Source organism: Cyanistes caeruleus, chromosome 1, assembly GCF_971803275.1.
Source record: "Cyanistes caeruleus chromosome 1, bCyaCae1.hap1.1, whole genome shotgun sequence".
Classification (NCBI taxonomy): domain Eukaryota; kingdom Metazoa; phylum Chordata; class Aves; order Passeriformes; family Paridae; genus Cyanistes; species Cyanistes caeruleus.
Window position 1 is genome coordinate 146,202,511 of NC_141701.1, and position 22,722 is coordinate 146,225,232.

Genomic DNA, 22,722 nt, shown 5'->3' on the forward strand with positions numbered 1-22,722 from the left:
GAGATACATTATTGCTGCCTGAAAGAAAACTAAAGGGCTAGACCAGTTATTTGGTTTATCAGAGCTTAGTAATTTAATGACAGTTTAGTTAGAAAATATAGAAAGGGATCAAAATCCAGATAAGTAAATAGAGATTTCCAGGAACTGAAGCCTCTCCTTTTGCCATGATTTCTGTATTATGTATTATGTTTTCTGCAAGATTTCATGTTCAAGTAAAGCAAACCCACACAGAGTCTGGCTAGAAGATGGCATTTGTGAAGTGTTTCATGCCCTGCATGGGTAGATTCAGACTAGATATAAGGAAGAATTTTTTTAAAATTTGATTTCTTCAGTGAAACACAGGAACAGGCTGTCCAGAGATGTGGTGAATGATCCCTGCAAACATTTGAGGTTAGGCTGAATGAGGCTCTGAGCCATCTAATGTAGTTCAAGGTGTCCCTGTTCATTTCAGAGGGGTTGGACTACATGACCTTTAGGGTTTTCTTCCAACCCAAACCATTCTGTGAGCCTGAAATCCTCACAGAATATCCTTCCTTTAAATAAAATTGTCTTTGATGGTCAAGAGGTACAGCTAAGAAACATTTGTTTTCTGTCGCCTTGAGTATCAAACAAGAACTCCACATGTTAACAGAATTCAAAAATCATGAAAAAGGGTTATTAAAGTTATTTCACAGCCAGTTTCTGTTCTGGCTGCACACTGCTCCTGACATGCAATTCACTCTCCTTAGCACCCTGTAACAGGAACGAGTTAAGTTTATATCATTCCTTATTACCGCTGTAATCACAGGCTTGAGACAAGATTCATATTAGCCATTTTCTGCTCTTGTTGCATCATTTGTCAAGAAAATGAGGAATAAGAATTTCAGCACCTAATGTGCTCTGTGAGTTATAGGATTGTGCCAGGATTATACTCAGCTTTCCTGATAGCTGGTAGTCCTCTGTCCTACCTTTCTCTTCATACACCTGTTTGAGTGCTGACTTCAAACCAGCCATCACTTCACTTTTCTAGGGAGAGCCTTCACTTCTGGATCTGCTCACGCTGTGGCACCTAGTAAGCAACCAAAAGAGGACAGTAAATCTATGAACTGAACAATAGCCCAGCCAAAAGTCTGGTATGACCTCAGTCCATTCTGGGGAGCTTGCTTCCAGCTCCCAGGTGTGAACCTGTGGGATGCACAGGGTCCATCCGCAGTTGTGCAAGGAGACAGGGATGTCAGGGCACAAGGTTTTGTATCTGTGTGTCCTTTGGCTCCTGTGTGTGAATCACACACACAGGGTGGGTGATGGATATAAGCCACATGAGTGTGTAAATTTAAATGGGTATGGACATTGATCCTCCACATAGAAATACATGAGGTATTTGGTGCTTTCATCACCTTTGTGTTTACTGAAAGGTCTCCTCCCACACCCCTGTGCTGAGGGCAAAGCCAAGGGCAGTGAAGCACTGCTTGTGGCAGAAGACCAAAGAAGGGACGACACCAGCCTGTACCAAAATGTGTGAGAGCAGGAAGGGAGCACCCAAGGGTGATAGTTGATGCATTAAGGATCTGTTCTCTGTGTCTTTAAAAGACCATGGTGGCTGGGGAGGCTTGTGGTGGCTTGAGCAAGACAAACATCAGATGCATTTTCAAGGATGGCAAGAGGGAGCTGCAGAAGGGGCTTGACAGACTGGGGAAATGAGCTGGCAGAAATTTCCCAGAGTTCAGGAAATTCCCTGTAGATGGGGAGGAATAATCTGCACGCTGGCACAGGCTAGAGGCCAAGCAGCTGGAAAGCAGCTCCACAGGTAAGGATCCACGGGTGCTGGTGGGCAAATGGAGGGCAAGTGAGCAGCACACCACTGCAGCAAATATAAACAACCAAATACTGGGCAAAAAGCATCAAGAACTAGTCAAGAGAAGTGGTTTTTAATCATTGTTTGGCACTTGCAAGACAGCATATGGAGTACTGTGTCTCATTTGGGGCTCCTGTATATGGGAGGGACACAGACACAAGAGAGAGTACAGCAGATGTTCCAGAGCCTGGAGCACACAAAGTACCTCAAGAGGCTGAAAAAACTGGTTTGGTTCTTCCTGGAAAAGAGGGTCCAAGGGACAATCTTATTACTGTCTTTAACTACTTAGTGGGTTGGTATAGACAGAAGACACACAAAGTGTTCAGAGAGGCAAAGCACAACAGCACAAGGGATAAGAGGTGCTAGTTAGAAGAAAAAATCCCATTAAATATACGTATAAGCTCAACATCTTAAGGGCAGTCAAGCCTGAAATCAGTGTCCTCAAAAATATTTACAACCTAATTGGAAAAGGCCCTGGGCAGTATCACCCAACACTGAAGTCAGCCCTGCTTTAAAAGCAGAACCTTAGACCAGAGTCTTCAACCTAACCCACTCTATCACTTTGTGATTTAAGAGCAAGTTCAGCATCAGCCCTTTTCTTCACTGCCTTTTTCTCCAGCCTTACAAGGTTGTGTTGTTGACTCAAACACTCTCAAACGCACCCTCCTCAGGGAGCCTTCTTCCACGTCTCTAAATCTTTTGAAGTATTCTAATGCTGCCAGTAATTACTGTCTACCTTTGTATTATGCATGGAAAGTGGCACATTGTTGAATATGAAAAGTAAAGTCACTCACAATGTACATTCTAACAACAGGGAACTTAGAGTGGAATTAATGACTGATGAAACCACAATGAATTGGGAAAAGGGTAATGAGCTCCCTGTGGCCTCCATTGTGCTGCCCACATTCTATTATCTGCTAAAATCTCTCTTCAAAAATCTAGATTCCAACCATACATGAACAGAAGCTAATGAAAACATCATTTTAATTAACACAATATGATAAAACAGTTGGAAAGCACCCCTGAATAACAATGAACAGCAGCCCTAGATGAAAACAGACATATGCAGACATAGATGTTGAAGAGAATTCTTTTCTGTAATTAGTCTCATGCATGGGAGTTGATTCCAGGAAAGTATTTACACCTCTTCTTTACAGATGCATTTTAATATTTCAAATTAGATGTTCCAAAAAATACATAGCAAAACTTTCACATCAAATAATAGGCAGATGAAGTTTCCAGGTCTCACCATAAACTTGCAACCCAGATTACAACAGAAACTGCACAAAGCTTTTGAATGTATTTGTACAATTTTATGGCTTTCAGTCAAATTCTCAAGTTTCTGCAGGCCTTCCAACAGCTGCCTCCCACACAGACAGTATCAGAGGGGAATGAAAAACAGGAAAGCCTCTCTTCTGCTCCAGGACACTTCTTGCATACTAGCTTGATTTAGAAATGGCATCACAGGGAATTTTTATAATGAGACATTGCTGTCCTGTTTATCCTGTTTCACAGTTACAATTTTAGAACAGCAGGATATTTCTAGAACTCTGCTGGAGTGAACAACTGGGTTTTAGCCATTGTCAGGGTCCTCAGGGGACAGATATTTACTGAAGAGAAGGCTAAATGTTATCAGTACCTTGGAGTTCTGCAGCCTTTGCTGAGGAAAAGGAAAAAAAAAAAAGTACATTGTTTCCTCTCCCTATTTTGCTGTTGTATTTTGGACCAATTTAGATTATTGCCCAGTTACTTAGGCAGAAATTCTATTAGAGCACAAGTTAACCTATCTCTGGATACATATATAAGGACTTTTTAAGAGATTTTTTTTTTCTCCAAGGGATAAATTTTGGAGAAACAGTCTGTATTGGGTGGAAGCTGAGGGGAGGGGATAGGTTGTGTTTGTGGCACTTCTGACTTCATGTTTCAAAGTTGCTCAGGGCACAGGCAAGGCCAGCAACAATTTGCTGAAACCTGTCCCTACAAAAACATCCCCACGTTGCCATGCAAGGTCACTCCTGGCATTCCTTCCCTTCCTTGAGAGCTCCACGATGTATTTGCACATGTTCACTGCACACAACTGCGAGGTGGATTAGGAGGAGCAGCAAGACAAAACAGCAGAAATGACAAGGAGAAGTGATAAGATAGCTGTGAGAACTCACTCGTATTCCCCTCACATATACAACAAATTCCAGGCTTGTTCAGCTGGGCTGCAGAAATCACAAGAGGCCAAACTTGTTTTTCTGACCCGAAGCCAGTTTTGCTGTCCGGATGGTGAAGGCTCAACAGCAACATAAGGCACAGGCAGCTTCCCTAAAGTGGAGTTCCACAGCAGCAAAACAAGGGAAAGGAAAACATGTGGAGTAAATAAAAATGAAAACTGTCTCCCTGACATAGTCCTGGGGACTGTGCATTCTGCATGGAGCATCCTCCTTCCCTCGTTTGGACACCTGCTTCTAAAGGCTCCAGTGCCAGTCGCTGCCTGTGACACACAGAAGTGCTCTGCAGGATCAAAACAGCCAGAATGCCCTTTTGCAGCAGCTTTTCTCATATCCCACAGTACCTAACTGTGGATTTGCACAGCTCAGGGACAGCTTGTTCTATCAGCACATGTAAATCACAGAATGAAAAAATACAGAATCATTGGAAAAGACCTCTAAGATGACTGAGTTCAAAATTGACCCAACACCACCGTGTTCACCATGGGTTCATGGTGGGTCCGTGCAGGGGTGGGGTTGGTGATAGCCAATATATTACACCAGTCCATATATTGCACCAGGTAACACAGCCCAGGTATATCTCAGGTCAAAACCAGGATATATTCACACTAACATGGATCTATTTCTTTCAGATGAGGATCAAGAGCAAAACAAGCTGATAACCATCTACAAAAGACTAGACATATCTGTATTCTGCCCCCTTTTTCAAAGCTTAGAGCCCTACTTCTTCCAGCTCCATGGAAAAAACTCTTTTAGGGTCCAGCTCACCTGACCTATTGACCAAAAGGAGCACAGGTTGTCTGGGTTTGGCTGCAAAAGGCTCGATTACAGACATCCAGAGATAAATACCTTAATAACTGCACAATAAACTGCACCTGGGAAGAATGATACCAACCCTCTGTTAAGTTGTTCTGACACCAAACAGATAAAGCAGACCCTCCTCTGGGGCTGTCTGAAGCAGCTCTGCTGACTTCTGTGGAGCTGCACTGCAGAATATCACTACTCCCACAAATTAAAGACCAGGCTCTTTGACATGGTCTCACTACAAAGAGCATTTCTGGAGTCCATTTGGAGTGCAATGAGCACAACAAAGACCTCAATTAAAATGAAATATTATAATCTTTTATTTTTTGCTGTTCTTTGTTTCCCCTCAACAAAACACTTGCAGATTTATAGTGAAGAAGAAAAAGTGCAATGGGAGTTCTAGGTGGAAGTTTTTGTATTGATGGCATGTAGGTTTTCTCAGAAAAAAATAATAAAAGAAATATTTGTCACGTACTACAGCCACTGTTGTATGCATCAGCACATGAAATATAACCCAAATTCCATCTTCAAAGCTATCACAAGAAATATTGTTTGTACTGAGGGTTCGTAAAAGGCTCTAGCAAGTTATTACATTTATAGTCCACATTTTTTTTTCCTTCCTTAAGATTTATCTTCAATTTTTACTCAAAAATCTGGGGCCAGAAGAATCATATTCGAGCTAAAAAAAATAATATCTTTCCCTCATTTTCCTCTCAATTTGATAAGTTAGTCTTACTACTCAGCTTAGAGATACTTTCTGCAGAAATGCAGTTACTATACAGCCACAATGTCTTAAAGCAAAGAACTGATATTTTATGAGTCATTATCATAAAATAGAGTTTAGAGTAGACTTTAGTATTCCTATTTCCCAGCTGTATTGCTGCAATCTAGCTGCCTTCATGAAACATCAGCAAATCCCTTATCACCCTTAGCTGTTGGTCTTTGCTTTCTGGTTTCATATTAATGTGCTAACAACAAAAGAAATAATGAGAAAACACATTTGCTTATTGCCCAGAGAAAGGAAAAACTCGATAGCTCCCTGAACTCTGTTAGTGAGATCCTTTCCTTGGAGTGTGTTGGGCTGGAGTGCTTTGAAAAAAAGGAAGACTAAAGAAATGTTTCAACTCTGCTGCCTGATAATACCAGAATAAGGAACACACAATGAAATAATGAGGAATAATGAGTAGTTGTCTGCTGACTTCTGAATCTGAGACTGCTCCTTCACTGGCTTTTAGGACATGGCTGGGGTACAACAAAGAGTGGGAAGGATATCCTTTTGGGATATTTTTCTATCTCTAAACATGTACTGCTCACTTTAAAAGTTAATTTCTGTGAAATTTTCAGACAAACAAGCAAGAGGAGAGGATGAAAAGAAAAATGCTATAGTCTACCTTAAAGTACCAGTGAACCTTAAGAAGCAAAACACTGAATTATTAAGCCCAAAAAAATAAATACACATATCTCTATAACTCAGGTTAACAACATCTAGGATGGCTGTAGAACCGTGAAATCTAAAAGCAGAAATATCCCATGGGAATATACAAATACCTGCTTATGAGACCATGGAGACATTCTCACTGGAGATCAGTCCATTACATTTCTGTCATCATTCTCAGAGTGCAGAGGTCAAGCACAGGTTCAGAACTGATAAGGAAAAATAATTCAAGGTGTATAAAATCACCTTTCCACCAAGAGTTTTAAAAATGCTGGGTTTGGCTTAAGGTTAAGATGAATTAATCTATAAATATCTGTTCTAAGAAGAAGATTTTTCTGACTTAACACAATCTTTAGGTCAGCAGACAAAGGCATAACAAGGTCCAATGTCAAAGTGAAACAAATTCCAGCAGGAAATAAAAGCAAATTTTTAGATGACAATAACCAATCACTATAAGATGCTTACAAATTACTAAAAGGCTTCAGCCACCCCTTCCATTAAAAAATCTTCCCAAAATGCAATGTCTGGGAAAAATAACACTAATTCAGGGAGACTTAATGCAACACAGGTTTGCCCAAATCCCAATGTACATTTACAGGCACTCTTTTTCTCTGTGTTTCTGCAGAGGAAAATAATGCTGTGTTCAAAAAGCACCTCAGAAATTGGTTTCCAGGTGGTTCCTCACAGTAGCCACCATGGCATCAGCCATCAGCTGGGATTTCAGCACTGGAAGGTTTGCTTCAAGAATGACAAAAAATTTAACTTTGCATCATCACCTGGGTTCATCAGAGAGTGTAAAACTACTTCCACAGTCATCATTTGTGGATGGACAGACATATTTTATTTCCTACCTACACACAAGAACAACTCCTTCCTACTCTCTGCCAGCACCCAGACTCTGCCAAACCCCTTTTGTCATATCCCCATCCAGAGCAAATTCCTAAATCAAAGTGAGAAGGCCCCTCTGTGCTCTCCAGTAACTGTGAAAGCCAAATTCAAATTCTACCCACATAAGCAGAACTTCCTTCAAATCAAAAGTACAGGTGCCCTCTGGCTGCTTAAAAATCTGGATTTCTCTCCAATAATTTCCAAAATTATGCTCTTGCTTTTTTACATAATTTATAAACAAATTTGTCGTGCTTTCTAATTCTATAAGGAATAATTCTATGGAAATTACAAAATAAGTCTCTGTGGAAAGAGTAGGTATGTTTTCATTTTGCTACAAAATTTTATTTCCCACTTTTTGCTTAGAATGAAAGCAAATGAAGAATGAAGCATGTCTTAACATGTTACATGTAAAATAATAATAAGCCTTGTTCTCTAGACCTTCTGACACACCAAGGTGGTTTCAAATGCATGCCCACCAGAAAGTATCTCCCAAGAGTTACCAACTCTTTACACAAAAAGGCAAGCAGAAATTTTTGTAGACAATCCTCCATCCACTCCCATAACTGAGGAACTGCCATCAATTTTCAAAAGATTTGAGCCATGACTCCTGCTCCAACCATTTTGGAAGGATTTGAGACAAAAAGGGGTTTGGCTCCCACAGCCTTTGTGCGTTCTCTTCACATCAGAACCAGAACTCAGCCAGATTCAGTGAAAATGTGAAGAGAGGAACTGAAGGCTTAGATGCATTTAGACCCTGAAAGTTTTGTGAAAAGAGGTTCCAATGCAGAGGAAAGAAATTAGATCAGCACCACTTTAATTATGGAGTCAGACATCAGAGAATCCTCCTGAGTGCAGAGTGCTACAAATGCTGTTAGAAATTCAGACAACGTTTCAGTCAGAGGCTGTGCTTAATTTGCTGGAAGATAATCCAACCACACAATATAAAGCCACAGGAAACCAAGATTTCAGTTTCCTCAGTCACAGATCACACTGCTGTATTTTCAGCCCTGCTTGGATCTCACTTCTGCAGCTCTTCTCAAAGCTTGTGGGCTCAGCAGTAGTGGATTAACTCACACCAATTCACAAACCAATTTTACTAATATTTAGGGTTTGAAGGCTAGAGCAAAAGAAGGGTATTCACCAGCAATATCTTCAAGTTTAATGAATTATAATATTCAGGGAAAGCAGCTAAGACTCATCCAGAAGCTTCTGTTGTCAACACAGAAGACGCATCAACCCATCTTAACAGGTTTGGTTAATGTCTAAGGGATTTTTATTAGAGCCTTAGAAAACAGATGAGATTTTAAGAAGGATTTTAAGAAACATTAGCACATGAGATAATGATTCCAAAAGTGTGGAGTAGTGCACAAAAGGTATAAGGATGCTAGAAGCAAGAGAAAGATAAAAAGAGAAAGTTGTGAGATGGGAGATGTTGGCAGGTTCAGAACAAGATGCAGTCTCAGAATAATAGGAAAATTATTTAAAAAAACAAAAAAAAAACCAAAACCAAACAAACTACTACAACACACTAAACTGAGAAAATGAAGACAGAAAAACTAGCAAAGACTGTCTAAGAAATGGTCCAAAACCATCAGCAAATTCTGTCTGATCTAGCAAACATGCAAGCAGTTCTCTGGTAAAGGTGCAGCAAGTTGTTTGAAGCTGCTTTGCCTAAGGCAAATTTCACCATCATTTTTATGTATATCTTGTGCCACTATTCCACAAGTCAGGTTTCATTTTTCATCTCCTTCAGGACATCAATTGCCTATTGATTTCTTCACTTCAGAATCATTGACCTCAATTTGAGCACAAAGGGGAATAAGATGGCCATCGATTCAGCAACAGTGGATTAAAGCCTGTGTTGACACACTCACAGTGACTCTGTGAGGAGACAGGACCACCAGAACACCAGACTTGCACTGAGGACAAACACACAGAGCTGCAGCACAAACTGACAGCCAGAGCAGACAGTCAAAATGCCAGCTCCGATGGAAAGTAATTGTTTCTGTGGAATCAAAGTTACAGTTGTTACCATTCCAGTTTTCCCAAAAAAACACTAAATTTCCCCTCTTTCTCCAGCTACAAGTAATCCAAATTAAAGTAAGAAAAGATAAACAATATTAACTCATCTTCTCATAATTACATATCTTGGTGTGTACTTAGCTTTTCAGCCAAACTCTTCTTCCACTTCTTTAAACAAAATCCCAGTGACAATTTTCTTCAGCCATTTACACAACTTCATTAGGCAAGATAATGTTCTTCACCCTGGTATATTTGGAATCAATTTAGCAAGGCCAAGCCCTTAATTTATTAATAGAAATCATTTTGGTTCCATGCATACGGGTGAAATTGAGGCTTTCCCCACTGATTCTTAAAAGAGTTTGTGCACAATGTTTCTTTAAATCTTTAAGGCTTCAGAGTCAGATACAAACTTTCTTTAGCTCTGCTTTACACATTTTCATAGAAACTCATTCTTGCTATCACTCCTTCTTGCTGTCTCACAAAATCTGTGGTTTTTTACACTCATTAATCAAACTGTGACAGGAGCTTAAAGCAGGCTTAAAGAGAAGCAAAGGTCTGAGCATATGAACTGAGCAGAGATGTGACACTGGCCATTGGTCCCATCAGTGTGGTTTAACAGAGAGGTTTAACAGAGGCTGCTCACACTCAGGGGACAGTCTTGTGCTTGCCTGTAACAAACAACCTTTCCAATATGTTCCTTTTTAGCTGATTAAAGTTGTCATAACACAGCGCTCACAGACAAAACCCTTCACACTTTGGGGATTTAGCTGGATTTATAAGAGCTCAATTCCTTCCATCTCATTCAGCAAATGAGGATTGGGTTAACACCAAGCTGAAACCAGGATTAACACAGACCTCAGCATCAGCAGTGGATTGCCCCACCTTTGTTTCTGTTGGTGTTAATATAGAAATACATTAAATGTTATTATGAACTAAAGCCTGCTACAGTCAGACCATATTCTGAAGAAAGTTACTACCTGGGAACACCTGCATTAGTGTTTATTGTTCTATTAGGAGATAACGAGACATTAATTCAAAATCCTCTCATTGATCTGAATGTCACATGTAATTTAAACTTTGAGTAAAAGAAAGTACAGTTGCATTTAATACATAATCCATTACATCACAATAGTCTATGATCTATGGCTGATCTCTCATTGTTATTATCAATACCATGGAAAGTATCCACTACAGTAATATTTAAGCTTAAAAAATAAACTAAAAGGAAGTAAAAAAGTTTATTATTTCTGTCCTAAACTTTCTGTTCTCCATCTCAAGGTAAAAGAACAATGTTCTCTCAGTAATAAGGGCTAAACAAAAATGCTAAGGAGATTGGAAGAAAGCCTTTATAACAAGTCATCTTAAAATAATTAAAATATTTCTGCAGATATTTACTCTTGCCACATTAAAGAGGCCTTCCTCACACACATCTGAAGTACAGTGGGCAAAAGCTGCTATCAAAAGTGCAAGGAGATGAAAGCTTGTTCTACCTGCTAGGATGTCAGGCTGGAAAAAAAATACTTTTAATAACTTTTAATAACAACAAATACATTGGTCAGGGTGAAAAAATGCTACTAAGAGAAGCATTAATTATTTGCTTTAGTCCCATTTAACTCAGCAGGAGCCACCCAGGGAATACACTTTATGAAATGCATTGTATTTTTCCTCAGTGAGGATGGTCTGATAAACCCCAGCTAAGTGCCTGCTGTCATATGAGGATTTCACATTAGGTACCTAGAGAAGAGGATTTTTGATCTAAAACTGAAATCAATGTCTCAGCTGGTGCTATCAAACTACCCACTCTGCTCTCATCCACATCATCCCTCTGCCAGCACTGGGAAAAAAGCAAAGGGGCAGACCCAGAGCTGTGTTCTGGACAATTCAGCCTTTCCTCTGTGGGAATCAATAGCACAGCATCCCTGACAGGAATAAACCTCCAGAGTCTGCTAGTTTGCTCTGAACTCCAGAAATCCTTAAAACACACATACATACATTTAAAAAACCAAAGATGAACAAACAAAAAAAAAAACACCAAGAAATTAGCTCTTGGCATTCCCAAGAGATTTACAATCTGTAAATGTGTAAATGGTGTGTAAATTTACATACCCCATGCTCCAACAGCAGGTAATGGGAGGAAAAAAGGGGGAAGCTCTTTTTCTACAAAGTTGTCCAATTCTGTAGAATTGGATAATTCTTCATTAAATTGAAAGCATCAAGTAAAAAATAAGGGTTTGGCTTCCCACTTAAGGTGTCTGAAAATGTGATTTGCTCCCAGTAAATACTCCTGAATTCAGTGAGGAAATGTCATGCAACAGAAAGAAAACTCTGGTGGTCATAAATGAATCCAATTCAGAAAACTTAGTTGTTGCTATGACTTTACATGTTCAGGCCAACTCTGAGAATCCTCTTTGAATTATTCTATGGGCACAAATATGATTTAGGTAAGATATCCCTCCCTGAAGTATAACTCAGAAGCAGTATGGTGATTTGAACAGTGATAACCTTTAATCTTGCAATAGATTTAGTTTTGCTCTTAAAATGTAGTGCTTATTACTCAAAAGATGTTTAATACATACAAAGAACTAAAAATTTATAATATACTCCTTTTTTGCAAGTAGTATAAACCATTATTTTTGTCTGATAAAAGACTATCAGACATAGGCACTTGTAAGACACTTGATAAATACTTCAAACACTTTCTCCCTCTAGTGTTACCTCATTCATTGAAATAATCTAATGAGCTCTTTACCTCTTCAGCATCAGCCTTTTGATTGGTAAGACCTGTGCATCACTGCACCCCAGGAGCTTTGTCTGTGCACCTGCATCCACTGATTTGTCCAAAATGGAGAGAGATGCATCTCACAGTCTCCAAGGCAGCTTTACAGCAGCTACCTTGACCTGCCTGAGCAATTTCCACCGGCATTCCCAGTGCAGGTGTCATGCCCACCACTGTGTGCCCCCAGGCAGGAGCAGGGTGCTCAGTGTCACATCCACCCCGTTTGGCACAGGAGCATTGCTAAAGGCAGTCACTGACACTGCCTGAAACCAAAAGGTTCTCGGCTTACCAGCTCTCTCTCTCTGGCAAAACCTATGCTAAGGTTCCCATTTATCAAAGTCTGCTGAAAAGCAAAGGAGGAAAAACAGAGTTTTCCATGCAGCTGTTTAAAAAGAAAAAAAAAAATTAAAAAAATAAAGTGAATTCATTATCAATAAATCCTGTCCAAGTCTCTTCCTACTTTTACTACACAAGGTAGTGATTACCATGGCTGAGAACAAGGCAGAGAGACCGAGACTGTTTCTCCAGCACTGATTGACTGTCCTGTATCCATGACCAGATGTTAACAGCACATGGAGAAAACCACTGGAGCATGAGTCCTCAGGCCACAGGGCAGTTCTCCTTTTTTCCAGTTCTCCCCTTTACTCAAATCAGAAGGGCTCACAAGTACCACAGATGATGTTCACACCACATCCTTCTGACCTTTTCCCCCCTATTTTTCTAGCTAGAACATTTCAGGGCTTGATTTGCTGTAGAGATTTGTAACTTGCACCTGTGTTCTTAAAATAAATATTTGTGTTTATCCCCTCTTTCATTTCTCAGCGTCTCTAATTGACATTCCTTGTAAATACTGAGCACTACATTAATTCTATGACTTTCTGTGTCTTCATGGAGCTCTAATGATCAGAAACATCCCATTCTCCTAATGCCTTGTTAACAGCACTTCTTGTTTCAACCACCCTTGTTCCATAAGTGGGACAGACCTATAACCATCAAATAATATATGTGAGCATGCAGATCCTTTTCTTCCTCTCAGCTTTTGCAATCTTTTCTGGTATCTGTAAAGCAGAAATGCAAAAATATTTCCCTAAATGCAGTTCTGCAGATACAGTGCTGTGATGCTGACTTTTCTTTGTTTACTCTTTCCAGTATTAACTGCTAGGTAAAGAAGTCAACCAAGAGAGTTATCCAGCTCTGTGTAAAATAAACACCCACACTCACCCACCTCTCTGCTCTACTTAAGTTACCCAGAGCTGGAGTAGCAAACACACAAGATTAATGTTTCTTGTAAACACAACATCTTGTTATGAAACAAATCCTGAGTTTAAATAGCTAAATCCCATGGAACTGTACAGTTAATTCACTAATTTATAAAGAGAATTATGGCACCATTGTTTTTAGAAGAAACATACTAGTGATTGGAGTAAATAAAAGCAGAATGTTCTTTCAGTAGATTTTTTTTTCACCTGCTCTTGCATGTGGTATCAATCAAATAATGTATTCATATTTCTGGTATGGTTGATAGACTATTTTTGTTTGTCTCTCTTCACAATTTAGCAAAAGAAGCTATAATTGTGATGTGGTTCAAAGCAAGATCATCTCTGATACTTAGATGTCATTTCTCAGCTGAAAAGTTTCAACTCATCCTTCTGGAGTTAGGAAGACTCATAAATCTGGAGTTAGGAAGAGGGTAGCAAAAGGCTCATTTCTGATGAATGCAACATTTTCTCTTGCAATGTATATATTGCTGATGTTAACAGTATTCTGGTTATATTTTTGTTCATTTAATGTACAATTTTAGTAACTTCTGGGACAGAAAATTTCTGCAGTATTTATATGGGCAACAGTAGGAATCCTTCCACCAGCTTCACCAAGTTATTTTCCATTTATCCATACTCATATAATCTATTGCACTTACCCAACAGTCCTTTATTACAAGTACACATTTTATTTCTGAAAGAACTACTGCAGCTTACCTGCTGTTGATCAACCTGCAGCTCATCTCAGTTTCCAAGAAGTTTCCCTGACTAGAAGCCTAACACCCAGGTATTTTATTACATTCAGAAGTATTTTTAGCAATAAACCACTTCAGTAGTTCTGAGAATTTCTCACCTGTGGCATTTCCTTCCTGAGAAACCTTTGGTGGCATCAGGAGATGGAAACACCTGTGGATCTGGGAAGCTCAGGAGAATCTCCCATTAGATTGCATCCATTGCTGACATGCAATTTGCAGTTAACATTCCTGAAGTAGCAATTATGCCTTGCCAGGCAGGGAACACAGCTGATTCCTCCTTCAGTGTCCACCTCTTCAGATGACACCTGCATGTGACCTAAAATTATTAAATGCATTGGAGGCAGCAAAACAAGTTTACTGATACTTTTCAAATAAAACTAAAATGATAAGATGTACAAACCACAAAGGATACAGCATAGGTGACTATCAGGAAGGAGTTACTCATCTGACAATTTTATCACATATAGAAAGTTGGACTTAGGGATGACTGAAATATACCCCTAAGACACTTTAGTGCTCCGTATAAAGTTCACCATTTTAGATTCTAGGCAAAATTACTCATTCATGCAACACTTTAAAGAACAATGGATCATAAACTTCACTAGAAATTTTAGTCACTACTGATATGTTGGGGAAAAAAAAAAAATAAACTGTGAGACAATTTCTTAGAGTAGCTTCAGCCTGGCCAGAAAAGAAGATTAGTGCATAAATATTACCACATGCACACTCTCTTTTACTTTACAAAAATTATTTCAGCCTTGGACTGAGTGCCCATGGTGAGCACCAATCCCAGGGTGCCTGGGAAGCTCTAAGCCGACACAGAGGGAGCACAGGCAGATGAAGTCAAATCAGTGGATTATTTATGTATTTACACATGGTTGCATTAGAGCCTTAAAGGGCTTATGACCAACACCAGAGGTGTTACCATCCCATCAGCAAGGCAAGACATAAGCCCTGAAAGAAGGAAAAGCTTTGCATTTTCCTAAATGAGCAGAGAGGTGATTTTCCATGGATCACTGAGGGAAGCAATAATTGCCTTAAGGCTTATTGCAGTTTAGGCAGCCAGAGTTTCTCAGTTACTCATGGTGGATCATCAAGAGGCAGCATGCAAATGGGGCAGATGTTAAAAATTTCTACAGCATTTGACAGCAAAACAGTTGAAACACTTGGTTGCCAAGGTCTTTGGAGGAGATAGAAAATGGCAGGGCCACAGGAGGGACAGAAGTGTCCTTTAGCATAACCCACAGTCACTCATATGAATACCCCAAGAACAACAGCAAAGGTGGAGTGTGAACCATGGAGAACACAAAGGTAACAGGATCCATCTTCACAGTTTGTGTCAAAATCTATCAGCTCTTCCTCCATGTATTTAAACCATTTCCAACAAAAAAAAAAAAAACAATACATGAAATGGCTGAAAAGAGTTTATGCTTTCTTTGCTGCCACTAATACTTGAAATCATGGATATACAAAAATGTCCCCCAAAACTGCTTTTTTTTTTTTGTGCTTCAAAAGAAAATAATACATCTGCCAGGCAGCAGTAAAACTTCATTTATAATAGTTGCAGGTGTAAAAAGGTTACTGCAGTCAAATAAATGGCTGAGACTTCAAGAATGCAACCTCATTTGGAGCTGCTATTTTTAATATGTCTGATGATCAAAGGAAAACAAGAATAAATATTTGCTTCCAGTTGGGTGCTTCATTCTCATACAGTGTCACTCAGCAGAGTACCCTGAGAGAAGCATCCTTTGATCTGGAAGTTTATGTAACTTCACTTTTCAGTCACTTGTCATGTGCCAGGGGAATTTCAAAATTACAGGAAATCTATTTTTCAGCATTGAGCACAGCAAAATGTTCAGGCACATCCAGACAGAAAATTACATGTATATTGAAAGGAGCTCAAATGTTTTCCAAAAAATTACCTCTTTCTATAGGGACAAGGTGAGGATAACATTTTCTTCACTCACAGTGGCAAAGATGAAGATACTGGAAAGGCACTTTTGACCAAATAGTAATTATGTGCTAAAATTGCATGCTAAAAATTTCAGGGTGCTGTCTTAGGAGTAGAATATCTGGGATGTCTTAGGAGTAGCTCATCTGGGATGTGCTAGAATCTGTGACACAAAGGATTCAGTGAAGAGCAAAATATAACAAAAAAAAAATCACAGAATAAATTCTTTAATCAGATTTGCAACTTATTTAAAAACATCTCAGGACAAAAAAAAATTCTCTACAATTATTTCATTCTGTGGCATGAAGTGGCTCCTGAACACCCAATTTAATAGCAAATAAGATAAACTTACCCTTAACCAGTTTTTTTTCTGTGAAGAAAAAAAAAAGTTAATTTTTAAGGTCCTGAACACTGAGAGGCCAAACCTTAATACAAGGCTGGATTTGAACTTTTTTTTTTTTTTTTTTAGAACTACATTGTACCTATTGGCTCAGTACATTGAGTACACACAATCCTCCAGAACCTTCAACATCAGCTTACTCCAATTTTTTAAAAACATGTGGAATTTATTACATCCTTTCCTATCTCTAATGTAGCCACAGGAGGAGTATTTTCCTCTGTGAAAGGATTTGGGCAGATGCAGCATCTTGCTGAATACAGATCCTGCTAAGGCTGAACTTCTATTAAAATTGTCAGTGGAAGAGATATGGATTTTTATGACTAGGTTTACGAAAACAAAATGTCTGAAATATATAAAAACTGATAACATGCAGCATTTTCACCAATGAATTGATGTTTGTGGCAACTGACAGCACATTTCAAAGCAGCAGAAATGTTATTTGGCATAAAATACATGTGATTTACCAAGGGAAATGTTGTTTTCTTGGGAGAATGTCTAAAATAAGGCCTTTTCTCACGATCATGTTCATCATGCTCTGTTGGCAAAAAGCCAGTGAGGCCCCAAGGGTCACAGGTTACATTTTGGAGGACACATCAGACCAGGATCCATCCCCTGGTGCTACACACAGAGCCCACAGTGTTTCCCAAAGCCTTTGCCTCTGCCAACACATCCTTGCTGAAGGAACATTTTCAAAAGAAAACTTAATTTTCCAGTGAAACTTTTCAGATAACACCAGCTCCTGCTAAAAAGCTAATCTACCTCTGCTTCTACATGCAACATTTATGGTTTGCTAGATCCACAAAATTAAGTATCCGTATTACATTTGCTCTGTGGTTTTTTCTTAATGTGCTGTTGAAAATGAGTAAAATGTACACTTCAGAAACCCTGTGCCTCGCTGAGGCATCTCTAAAAAAGCCCAGCTTAGAGATAACAAAAGAGCCTTGGAATCATCTGATGGTCTCTATTTTGTGGGTTTAATTTAATTTTTTTTGCTGGAGTCGAAAGAATTCTGTCTGCAGAGCACTTGGAGCTGCAACAGTGACTGTGTTAACATCAAATTCAAACAAATCCCACGTGTACTGTTTCATCCTATGGAAATGGTCATGACTTACAGGAACAAGCATAATTATATATTTATTTTGGGTATCATTAAAGCCAGGAAGATTGTTCTGTAAGACAGATTTAGATATAAGAGCAAGCCAGAGGGAACTGAATCTATAGAGAAGCTTTGCTGGAGGATCACTGTAAATTAAATCTGTTTCAGATGCATTCAAAATAGGCTGGTAAGCAATTCTCCTAGGCAGCTTCCAAGGCTTTGTATGGCTTTTGAATGATTACAGATTCCTAAAAAAACACAGAATATCTGTAAAATAAAAATCCCACTATCAACTCTGGATGATGGCTTTATAGGCTTAGTGGTTATCCTACTCTTAATTATAAATAAAACCCCCTTTCTTTTTTTAGTAGAGCTCAGCTTCTGTATATTACCCACATTACTGGAAGATGCAGTTTTGTCTAATTTGTGTCTTATGCTGAAAGAAAAACAGCAATTTTAGCTTCTAGTAAATTGTCCTGAAGGTTTTCACTGCTGCCTGGCAGACTCAGATATAAAGTGTAGCAGAAATTGAATTTAATTCCAATAATGGAATTCCAATTTTATACTGTGATGAGATTAAGAAAGCCAGGTAACATTACAGGATAAATTATGGGTATGTAAAACTGCAGCATGCAAAACATTAGGCCACTATTTTATTACTCAATTACATATTAATATGGAATTAAAAGACATCATGGTGCGATTTTATTGCTAACCACATCTGTTTGCATTTTTTTTATAACCAACCACTGAGTCCTTTTATAAGAAATTTCCTTCTTAAAGCCTGATTACCATGCCAAGAGGAAATCTTTTAAAATTCAACAATCAAAAAGGCTAATCAAAAATGTTTAATAAAGGCCTTCTACTGGAAAATGGTGTTCATTCAAAGCGTTCTCTTAGGATAATTTCAAACTTTAAATGAAAAGCCTAAACTACTATGAATTAAAAGGGGGATGAGAGTGGGAAGAAAGAGAGAAATACTATAACATCTGCCCATAAATACAGGTTCTAATGTGGTTCAGCAGTTTCTAGTGCAGACTTTGGTGCTGCTTTTTCTGTCCTGGTACTTGGGCCAGATCCCAGACTTGGCTGCCCATCTCCTACACATCTTCAAGGTGATTCAGCTCAAGAACATAGCTCACCCAGCCCAGTCCCACAGAAAGTGTTTACAACTCCCCTCCAGTACAATTCCTAAGTGCCACAGATTTCTTCATCTACTTTTTCCCATTTTCAGCCAAAGAACAGGGAAGATGGGAGCAGGTGGATTTGTTCCAGTTAGTATGGACAGGGCACATGTGGAAAAACTCCCAGTCATGTCTAACTCATGCTGGTTGAGTCTGCATTAGGGTATTCTGTTTGGTTCAAAGCAGCAAGGAGGTTCTCAAGTGAATCCCCCTTACTTTGGTCTGCAGCACAGTGTTGGCATGTATGAAATAAATCTCCTCTGGAGGAAACTACAACAGAAGCTCTTCCCCAGGTGTTCACCAAAAGCAGTACAAATCCCACTCCCAAATGGGGTGTGGGGTTACAAACCAAGGGCTGCTCCTTGGAACACCTTCAAATTACTGATCAAGTGGGAAAACTCACTCCAGAGCAACAGGTTAAGTTTGGTTTGAAATAAAAACTATCATAATATGAGGCTAAAGGGGGTACTCAGCATCAGCTCCTCTGAAGGGACTTTCCTAACACAAACACAGCCAATTCTGTCAAATTCAGGCAATTAATTTCCAGGCCAACGTGCAGCAGCACAGGTGTGTGCAGAGCTATGGCTCTTTTGACTCAGGGAGCCAAAGCTCCCTGGTGCTCAAATAAATTTAAGTATCTCCATCTAGTGCTTTTATTGGGTGTTCAGACTGGTGCATACACACTGGAATAAATGCTGCCCAGAGCTCTGTGGCAATCAGCCCGTCCTCTTTTTGTCAGTGCTAAGCATCAACCTGGGTACGAGACAAAATCCCGGCACAAAAGCAAAACAATCTGCTTTCTCATTTTAAAGGATAAGAACAGCATCACTGCAGCCTCATGCAGTCATTTAAATGTTTTTCCCCACCAGATGAACCTCATGAGACAAATATCTAATTTTCTCAGAGCTCCCAGAGAGGCAGCAGTCATAAAAATCCACGTTTCAGCATCCTGCACACGGCACAGACAATGTCAAACAGAGCAGATGTCACCATGCTCTTGCATAGAAACTAGGAGGCAAACAAGTGGCCCGTGTCTTCCCTGCACCTGCCAGAAAAACAAGCAAGAGGCTCGCATGGTTGGCAAACAAAATTCACTTTGCAGCTTCTGAACAGCTCTTAGTACAAATCACTGAAAAAGCGAGCCCCCATATGGAAGCTGTATAATCTTCCTAGCAGAGTTATTGCACATTAGCAGCAAGGAAAAGAAATGGCAGGGACACAGCCACAGCCTCAGCTGTGCATTTACACCAGCCCGTGACTTTGACACCTCCTCTGGCTCCAGGAGGGACCCTGTGGCTCACCCACATGCAGAAGCACCCAGAGCTGCTGTCAAACCAACCTTCCTTGTCTGTGGCTCTGCAAAAACACAGAGCAAAGATAATCCTTACAACAAGGAAAAACTGGAGGGGTAGAAAGGAAAGAAAAAAAATAAACAAACCCAAAGCTTTGAACAGTAATTCAGGAGGTACATCTTGTGAATAAGGGTGCTGAGGGAAGTGACATGCTGTTTGCTGGAGGAATGTGTGTCTGGCTGGCAGCTAGTGTGAGGCACAGAAGCAAGCAAAAATGTTGAAGGAAAACCAAGGAGAAAACCAAAACACAGCCCTTAAGATGGGGTACAGGAGTCTTTTCCAGGGGGTGGCTGTGCTGTGTGGAAGAGGAGTTGGAATGGTACATAAGGACACAGGAGTGGGAGGCAGAAGTGAGCCAAAGGCCTTCAGCAAGACAGGCAGTGGTTGCTCATTATGAACCTCACTCACCACTGTGTGGACTTCTTGGACCATCCCATGATTTACTCATTATTAAATACTGCAATGTCAGTCATAAAGCACAGCTGGGGACATCTTTATCAGCACATGAAGATATTCAGGACAAAGCACCAGAGACAGCTATTCCCATCTCTCCTGTCAAACCCCCAGGCACTGGCCGTGGTACACCCACAGCTACAGGCTCCCATTCCCTGGAACCTTGCAGACCACCTCTTGTGCACAAGCCGTGTTCCACCCCTGCTTTTGGCTTATCAGAGTCATTGAGGGAAGGCAACAGTGCTAAGGAGAAGCTCTTCTGTTCATCTTCCCACAAGGAGCTCCTATTCTGATGAAGGTGCTTCCCCATTATCAATGTTCTCATGAGATAAACTACCCTGGGATCTGTGTCTGGCAGGAAAAACAAATTGCAATAGCTAAGAAAGTGATAAATGCAGTGTCATACCCTCCAGTATTAAAAATTAAGTCATGCCCTGTGATACCTACCTTGAAGTGATCTGCAACTGTTTCCTCCAGGCATTAAACAATAAGAATTAATCAGGTTGTATGCAAGGAAAGGGCATGGCATCCCCTCTGGTAGCTGCTTTGCTTTCTTTACTTGACCCACCTTTTATCCATTTCAATTAAGGGGTAAGCTTTTAGGGCAGCAGAGCTATTTCTAAGGTAGCAGCAGTGACTCAATGAGCAATATTTCTCTCCTCATGCAAATGGTAAACAGGGGACAACAAATACCTAAATTTAGTGTTTGGCCAGGCACCAAATGTTGAATCAGGAAGTGATATTCTCTCAATGCCAAATGAGAAGTGAGAAAGGCAATGAATTATTGGGTACACCTCTTTGTCTTTAATTTACATTGTCCCTTATGCTAAGGTCTCTGTAGCAGCCTGATAATAACTAAACCAGAAACAGCTGATAGCACAGCTGAGCAAAGCAGAGCACAGAGGAACTCTGTGAGACTTAGCACCATTTGTCAATGGGCTGTTTTCAGCCTGAAACCTGCTGCAAGAGCAATCCCTGACTCTGCTTTTTTGGTAAGAGCAGCATGAAGGAGAAGGTGTTGCACAGGAGGCAAAATCAAAGTCATGCAAGCTCAAACTCATGTTCTGTAAGTGAGCACTGAATTGCACCACCTGTCTGGGCATTTCAGTGCCAGTCTGGGAGCAGCAGTTCAGGCTACAGCAGGATGTACTGACAGCAGAAAATTCAGCTGGCAACAAAAGGAGGGTCATATGTCATTGATGGATTCAACTCACCTTCTGACACACACACAGCAGGTAGCTGGGATGCAGGACAGAGACAGGTCTGGGTGGTTCTCTCTTGTACCCTAAATGCTTGCAGCTAAGGCAGGGGATGGAATCTGTTCAACAGCACCTGATCCCTTCTGATGGCCAAGCTGGGCAAAAACATCCCAGCTGGCTGGCAAGAGGGAAGCATCATTCAGGTACTTGAAGGGGGATAATTTCAATGGGGGACAACTGGGGACACACAGCCAGAGGGTTGTGTGAGAGCTGTGAATATCTCACATGGGCTGGTCACAGCTGAATGCATCAGACTGATGGAGCTGTGCTCATTTACACAGACTTCTTGTCCTCGCAGGAATGTGTCAGAAGGGACACTCTGCAGGGGAGATGCAGGGACCAAAGGAACAATGGGATTGTCACCACCTGCAGCAGGTGAAAATCTGAACTGCTGAGTCAGTATGTGCAGCAGCAGCATCTGCAGAGGTAGGAGCATCCTTTAATGTTTTTTTCTTTGTCCTTGGAATGGTCTTAGCAGTGCAATTTAATTTTTATGGCAGATTCCATAATCTGAGGTAGGTGTAAGTCACACATAGCAGGGAAGGAGCAGTGGAGAGGATCAATTGCACCATGCCTCTCTCATCTCATGGCAGTAAGTGAATAATTCACAACTCTTTAATCTTCATCTCTGCTTATTCCCAGAAGTTTTGTGTTTTCTATTAGCTCCTTAGCTCACAACAAATTAATATGCCTCCTACTTTGTTTGCAGTACACTCTTCATTAAATTTAGATGCTTTCCATTCATCTTGTGTGCTCTTGATGAGATGGAATAATGGAGAATGCTGGGGCCCAGGAAATTTTGTTGGATGAGGAGATGATGAAGACATCTCTGTGCCCTGCCTACACACCTTCATGGAACTCCTGTTGTCTCAAGAACCCAAGAGCTATCTCAAGAGCCCAGAAACTTTCCATCTGTCCACAGATGGAACTTTCTGGAGCTGAGCCATTAGCCCAAAATCCCTTTCCTCCCCATGGAAGGACCTTACAAACACAATCTGTCTTTCTTGTTGTAGCTACTCTGTGATGGTGATTGAGTCT

General features: G+C 40.2%; 1 long non-coding RNA gene across 2 annotated transcripts in view; it reads right to left on the minus strand.

Moving 5' to 3' along the window:
- The window catches only part of LOC111925496 (uncharacterized), a 43,746-nt gene that overhangs the window by 10,948 nt on the left and 10,076 nt on the right, over positions 1 to 22,722 (minus strand). The window contains exon 3 of one of the 2 annotated variants that reach the window (XR_015279790.1): positions 14,088 to 14,305. This is a non-coding gene — a long non-coding RNA (uncharacterized LOC111925496). The remainder of the gene's footprint in view (positions 1 to 14,087; positions 14,306 to 22,722) is intronic. The other variant, XR_015279791.1, reaches the window with a different exon arrangement.